Source organism: Octodon degus, unplaced genomic scaffold, assembly GCF_000260255.1.
Source record: "Octodon degus isolate 3935 unplaced genomic scaffold, OctDeg1.0 scaffold00144, whole genome shotgun sequence".
NCBI lineage: Eukaryota > Metazoa > Chordata > Mammalia > Rodentia > Octodontidae > Octodon > Octodon degus.
Window position 1 is genome coordinate 1,314,619 of NW_004524720.1, and position 7,398 is coordinate 1,322,016.

General features: G+C 39.6%; 1 pseudogene; it reads left to right on the forward strand.

Moving 5' to 3' along the window:
• Nucleotides 1–816: 816 nt before the first annotated feature.
• The window catches only part of LOC101591186, a 28,327-nt pseudogene continuing 21,745 nt past the window's right edge, over nt 817–7,398 (forward strand).

Sequence of the window (7,398 nt, forward strand, 5' to 3'; positions counted from 1 at the left end):
CAATTGGGTCAGAGGTGGAGAGATTAGAACCTTCTCCTTTAGATTTCCAGGAGTATGTGGAAATATCAAGCATTTTATTTCCCAAAGTAGCTTATTCTGTAACTCTTCCACTCACAGGCTTCCCCCCCCAGCCCCCTGGAACTGGGGGTTAAACTTAGGCCCTTGTGCTTGCCAGGCAAACACTTACTCTACTGAGCCATCTTACTCTACTGAGCCATCTTCCCAGTCCTAATTTGTGTGTGTGTGTGTGTGTGTGTGTGTGTGTGTGTGTGTGATATGCTTTTTTTAAAAAAATTTATTTATTTGTGTGTGTGTGTGTGTGTGTGTGTGTGTGTGGTCAGTTCAGCCCACCAGGGGGCGGGGCTGGCTGGCATGTGGGGCTGGGGGATTGAACGGTGGTCCATGTGCTTTGCTAAATTTGTTCTAAGTAGGTGCTTTAGACCACTGAGCCATCTCAGCAGCCCTCATACACTTTTTGATGTCTATCGCCACTCCAGTAATTGTCACAGATGTTATTTGCTAATAAAAATATTGTTAACAAATGCCCCATGGATAGTTACCTCTCTGCCTCAGTAGAGCCCTGGGTCAGGTGAAATAATAGCAACATTTATATCAGTCCTGTGAAAACAAACTCATGCAGGACATACTTAATTGTGGGTTGTGTGATGCCCATACTTGCAAACAAGTAGATCCATCTGTTTTCCAGAGCAGCATTTTCACTTGTATTCCTCATGCTTTTTTTTTTTTTTTTTTTTTTTTTCCTCACCTGGAATATTGTTCCTCATGATGCCCCTCTCTGGATGTTCATTTTCCAAAATGACCATGTGTTTGTATGACCTTTGTGTTGACCAAAAGATTTACAGAGAGCTAGAGAAGACAGAATTCTTGAATGCATGTCTCTACAGGCAGATGAAATACATACAATATTAAAATGCATTTGTCTTTTTTTTTTTTTTTTGGCTGGCTCAGGATGCCTTAAGAGCAGATCTGGTAAAAGCCTGAGGATCTGTGGATAGAACCACTGCATCCCAAGCCTGACTGCTTTGTTTAAGCAGGCACTTAAACAACTGAGCTAGTGGGCAGGCCCCCTGCATTTGCTTTATATGGCTGAAGTCATGAAAAACCATAAGAATGAGTTTATCATTCTTATACCAGCTGTAGTTCTAAGTGAGTCAAAAGAACAGGAATTCAGAAAACTTTTCAGTAAATACCTAGCAGGTTCTAGTAATCTCTCTGTGGTTTCTTGTGATTTCTGCAATTATAGTCAAAGATTATGCTATAGTTACTGTGCTAAATCCCAGAAGATTTACAGATCCATTGAGTATCTAGATAAAAGGAGTATATTAGCTAGTAAGATAACTCAGTAGACTAAAGTTCCTGTTTAGGCAAGTGCAGGGACCGCGACTGGATGCCCACACCACATGCCATACCAGCCCCGCTCCGAGGGTGGGCTGAGCTAATCAAAGTCCGGGTGTAGTGGCACATGCCTGTGATCCCAGCACTGGGGAGGCTGAAAGCAGGACAATCACTACGAGTTGGAGCTGTTTAGTGAGACCCTGCAACAACCAAATACATAATAATAAACAAATAAATAAAATTTTTAAAAAGGTACTATAGAATGATTAGATCCAGTATCTTAGCAACTACTTGAAGAAATACCTTAATACTATCGATGGAAGACATCTCATTGAGGTGCTGTTAAATGCTACTGCAGAACTGCAGAAAAATGAAATGAATGTGACTTTTCTTTTTTGAATTATGACCAGTCAAGCCAGTGTACAAACTGGCAGGACAGCTCAACTGAAGCATTCATACATAGTTCACTGAAATTGTAAAGGACATCACCTGCACAGACTCATACCATCCCGGGTCTCATCCTTGCCTTTACCAAGATGTTCATTCTAGTTAGAAGTGATTCTGAAACTTCAAACAAATAAAATTTTCTTCTTTTTGAGTAGGAACAGTCCTCCTTGATTTCAACTCATTAAGAAATGCTCTATACTTGTGGGCAGTGGAAGGAAAGCTAGCACCAAAAATAATTTTTTTTTCATCAAAAATATTTTGATTTAAAAAGATAACAATGTAAGGGCTGGCCAGACAGTGCAGTGGACCAAAGTGCCTGCTTAGGCAGAGCGCAGCAGCCAGGGTTCAATCCAGGCTCTGCCATGCTGGCTCCAGCCCTGCCTCTGAGGTAAACTGAAACTGGCGATTGAGACTGGGCATGGTGGCGTGCGCCTGTAATCCCAATGTTTGGAAGGCTGAAAGCAGGAGAATCACTATGAGTCCAATCTATGTAGCGAGACCCTGTAGATCCTATACTAAATACATAAATAAAATAAAAAGATAACAGTTGTGCCAGACAGTTTGTTCAAGTAACTTATAGGGGCCAGGGAGATGACTCAGTAGAATAAATGCTTCCCTGGCAAGCACAAGGGCCTGAGTTCAATCCTTGGTTCTGCCAATAAATAAATATATAAAGTGACTTGTAAAGCACTTACTATATCCTAAATTTGTTTTTTTTTAAAGCTTTTTTTAAATTTTATTTTATTTTATTTGTGTGTGTGTGTGTGTGTGTGTGTGTGTGTGCGCACGCGCGCTCGCGGCCAGCTCAGCCCACCAGGGGGCAGGGCCGGCTCACATATGGTGCTGGGGGATTGAACCGTGGTCCTGTGCTTTGCTAAGCTTGTTCTAAGTAGGTGCTTTAGACCACTGAGCCATCTCACCAGCCCTATGTCCTAAATTTGAACCCGGCAGATTTGTGTACATATATTCTGCTTTCAGGATGATTTTACAAATTGTACACAAATGAAAAAGGCAGAAAGGAAGCTTTTTAAATAAAGAAATTGCATTTATAAATGATCTATATTAGAGTATAATTACTCAGTTATAGATAATTACTAACCTTTTTCTTTTTTTGGCAGAACCGGGGATTGAACCCAGGCCCTTGTGCTTGCCAGGGAAGTGCTTATTCTACTAAGCCATCTCCCTGCCCCCCCAATAATTACTAATCATATTGCACAATAGGCATCTTCTATTGAAGTTCTTTATAAAGGGCTATCAGGCTAAACAACAAACCATAATTCTTGAAAACTAGTGCTGAACTGGGATATAGCAATAGCAAGTTTAAATGATGCAAAAACTTTTTTTTTTGTATTTTTCCCATAATTTTATTGAGAAACAAATAGCAATGAGACAGTTTCAAATCAAATTGGTAGGACAGTTCCAATAATTAACACATTGCATACTCTCTTCCTAATGGTTATTTGCTGTACAAGATGCAGACATGATATCCTATTTACAAACACTATTAGAACAAATCCCACTATTCATTAAGAGAATGTAACTATATATCTATCTTAACCATTTTGAACACACAGATACAAAATGGACATTCATCTGTATCCCTTTTTTGTTTAGTTCCGTCATTTGAATATTATAGGTGTGTTAACTCAGCAAAATATTCTAAAAGAGTCCAGTAGTCCATAATACTATTGGGTCTTCCGTTTCACTGGGAGTATCAGAAATTGTTGACCTGAGTACCCTACAGCTCAACATAACAGCATGGCTTTACTTCTTATACTTCGTTTTTATACTTTTCTGCTGGATGGTTAAGACCAAGATAAAGCAAGACCTATGCAACAAGAGTTGTAGCTTTTGGATCTGATAAGGTCAGTCAAATCCTCTCAGGATTTTCCTGAGATCCTGTACCTCATATTGTAGATCCTTTGTCAGTGTCAGTCATGTGGATGAGTCACAGCCATTGCTTGGCCAATGTGCTCTCTGTGACAGCCTGAGAGAATGTTTTCTCTCCATGTGACTCTCCTTAGACACACTCTACATCATCGATCACTTTCCTCTTTGGCCCCATAATCTCCTTGATCAGAAAATTTGGGACACTACTGAGTTATGTGACGTTACATGTTACGGTACAAGTTTTCATATGTCCTGAGTCTTAAATGACCTTGGAAGGCTAGGGCCAAAGTGTTGGCTTTCCTTGTGGCCCTCCTTTTTCTCTAATTTTGGTCTGCAAACTTAGGTTGTTAACCTTCCAGAAGACAAGCTTACTGTTATTACCATACAACCTAGGCTGTTAAGCTTAACTTCACTATATGTCTGAATATCAAACATCTTAGGCATAACATGGAACAGGTATTTTTCATCAAGTATTGATATGTTGAACTTTAAGTCTCTACAGAATATGATGAAAAAACATTAAAATATATTTTAAAAATAGGCATAAAGTATTATATAATTCTTATGTTTACACGTAAGTCCAGAAATCTAACCATATACAACCTTGTAGCAGGATAGTCCGGCAACATTCCTTTTCCTATTTCCTGCCTTCATTCACCACCCCCTTCTCCAATCATCTACCTGAGAGACAGCAAAACACTCTTGAGATTTATTCATTTATTTATTTAACTCTTGAGATTTAGTCACTAAATCAGTGACTAGTTCCCAGCACTCATATAAAGTTGATTCTGACAATTTTTGCCAATGTACTTAATGCTTTTGTGAGACAGTGAGCCCATGGACTTCCCCACATGGCATTTTCACTGGTACAACTTCCAGAAGAACTTCATTGTTGGCAGTAGAGAAGAAGATGAGCATGGGACAGGGAATGAGAGGAGTGGTCAGAGAAGCAGAAAGAAAATAATGTGTTGCACCAGATGCCCCAAAAGAGATGGGTAATACAAATGTTTAATATTCCAAGATTAAGTAGAAAAAAGATTGAAACATGTTATTTAAACACAGATGTAAAGAAATCATTTGTAACCTAAGATTTGTCAATATGCTAACTCTCTTTTGAGGACAATTCTTTTTTTTTTTTTTTTTTTGGTACCCAGGATCAAACTCAGGACCTTATACTTTTAAGGCAGGCACTTATGTCACTGAGCTATCTCCCCAGCCCTTGAGGACACTTCTTTTTTTTTTTTTTTTTGCAGAACCAGGGATTGAACTCATGCCTTTGTGTTTGCCAGGGAAGCACTTATTCCACTGAGCCATCTCCCCGGCCCAAGGACACTTCTTAAAAGCACTATTTTCCACATTTCTGTATGCTCTGCATCTTTGATCTCATCACAAATAAATACCTGTATCACTCCTTACCATACCAAAAATTTAAATTTGGTTAACCCACAACTTCTCTCTACTGTCAATACATGAGGCAATATCACATAATTTTTTTTTTTTTTTTTTTTTTTTTTTTTGCGGAACTGGGGATTGAACTCAGGCCCTGTGCTTGCCAGGAAAGCGCTTATTCTACTGAGTTATCTCCCTGGCCCCCCATAAACTCTTATTTTTTATTTATTTATTTTTTTTGGCGGAACCAGGGATTGAACTCAGGCCCTTGCACTTGCCAGGGAAGCGCTTATTCCACTGAGCCATCTACCCGGCCCCCTCTATACTGTAATTAAATAAACTCTGTAACAGCAGAAAACAAGTGATTTTGCTTAACACTGCATTTCTTTTAATTTTTTAAAAAATGTATTTAGTACAGGGTCTCACTACACAGATCAGACTTGTAGTGATCCTCCTGTTTTTCAGTCTCCCAAGCACTGGGATCACAGGTGCACACTACCACATCCAGTCTCAACGGCCTTCTCAGCATGTCCAGGGAGATGGAGCACTACCCCAATCTGCCTAAGCAGGCACTTTAATCCACTGAGCTATCTGGCTGGCCCAACATTACATTTCTAATACATAATATATGACAGCTCAATAATGTTTTATTTATTTGTATTTAAGAAAGGGTCTGCAGGGTGTTCAGGGTCTCACTACTAGATCGGACTCTAGTGATTCTCCTGTTCACAGCCTCCCAAGCGCTGGGATTACAGGCACACACCACCATATCCAGTCTCAAATGCCTTCTCAGTGTGCCCCAGGGGCAGGGCCAGCACAGCAGACTCAGGATCGAACCTCTGGCCGCTGCACAATGTTTGATTGATTGATTGATTGATTGATTGATTGATAGAGACAGGGACTTGTTCAGGCTGATCTTGAGCTCACTTTGTAGCCCAGGCTGGATTCGGACTTGCAACAATCCTCCTCCCTCAGCCTCCTGAGTGCTGGGATTACAGGCTTGTGCCACCATGCAGCACTGCTTTGTTTTTTTAAACAAATAACTGAGCACATATATGCTACGAGACATTATTCATGTAGTTTTACTTTTCACAAACAGCACTCTATGCATCAAGTTCAGAGATGAGGAAGTATAACTGCCGTAAATTTGCACAAGGTTACACCACTGGTTAGTAACCTATGGTGTAGCTAGAGGTCAACATTATGCAATTAACTCTAAAACCCAAACTTTTAACCTTATAGTATGCTGAATTTGAGAGGAAGGGAAGAACAGAGAAAAAAGAAGTGGCAGGTGAAAATTTCAGAGAAAGTTTTTATTTTATGGCCCTGTATAAACTGCAGCAAAGCCTTTTAAGCCTCACTCACAAATAGAGCCTTGAGTGTTTTGTGATTTTTCCTTCATCAGCAGGATCACATTGGTCCTGGGAGATAGCTCAGCAGCATAAGCACCTTCCTGGCAAGTGCAAGGTCACAAGTGTGCTCCCAGGTACTACCAAAAAAAAAGGATCACATTAAAATCTGGTGTTCATGCCTATAATCCTAGCACTTGGGAGGGTGAGGCAGGAGGATCATTGTGAGTTAGAGACCAGCCTGGGCTACAAAGTGAGCTCAAGGCCAGCCTGAACTGCATAGCAAGACCCTATCGCAAATAAATAAATAAATAAATACATAAATTAATTAATTAAATAAAATAAAATCTTGGTCACCTACAGCCTACAAGCTGTCCTTCCCCCCTACTGGTTAGCGTGTGTACTGGTTGAAATGTGTTAATCTATTGGTGGAAATACTGCTCTTTTGCTCACTTGCAAGCTTGCTATCTCACCAGTATACACCAATTTATGCATTTTTTAAAATGTTAACTGCAATAGAATATTTTTAACTGTATTAGTAATGATAAATCTAGCTTTCCTCCATCTTACTTCTAAGTATGACTAGATATAACTGTTCTTTTAGAAATCAGGGAGAAGTAAAATTACACCTTTTCTTCTGGGTAATTGAAATTCCTATTGTTTTGTCTTTTTAAAACAGGGTTTTGCTATGCAGTTTAGGCTGGCCTTGAACTCAAGTGTTTCAGTTTTTTTCTTGAACTCACTTTGTAGCCTAGGCTGGCCATGAGCTCATAGCAATTCTTCAGCCTCTGGCTCCCTAGTAGATTACAGCCATGTACCACTACACCCAGCTTTGTGTGTGTGTGTGTGTGTGTGTGTGTGTGTGTGTCTTTTGGCTATTTTCTTTTTGCAAACAAATATCCTTTTTTAAAATTTTTTAATAGATTGCAAATTGAAAATGAATTATTTACAAACATAACTGAATATA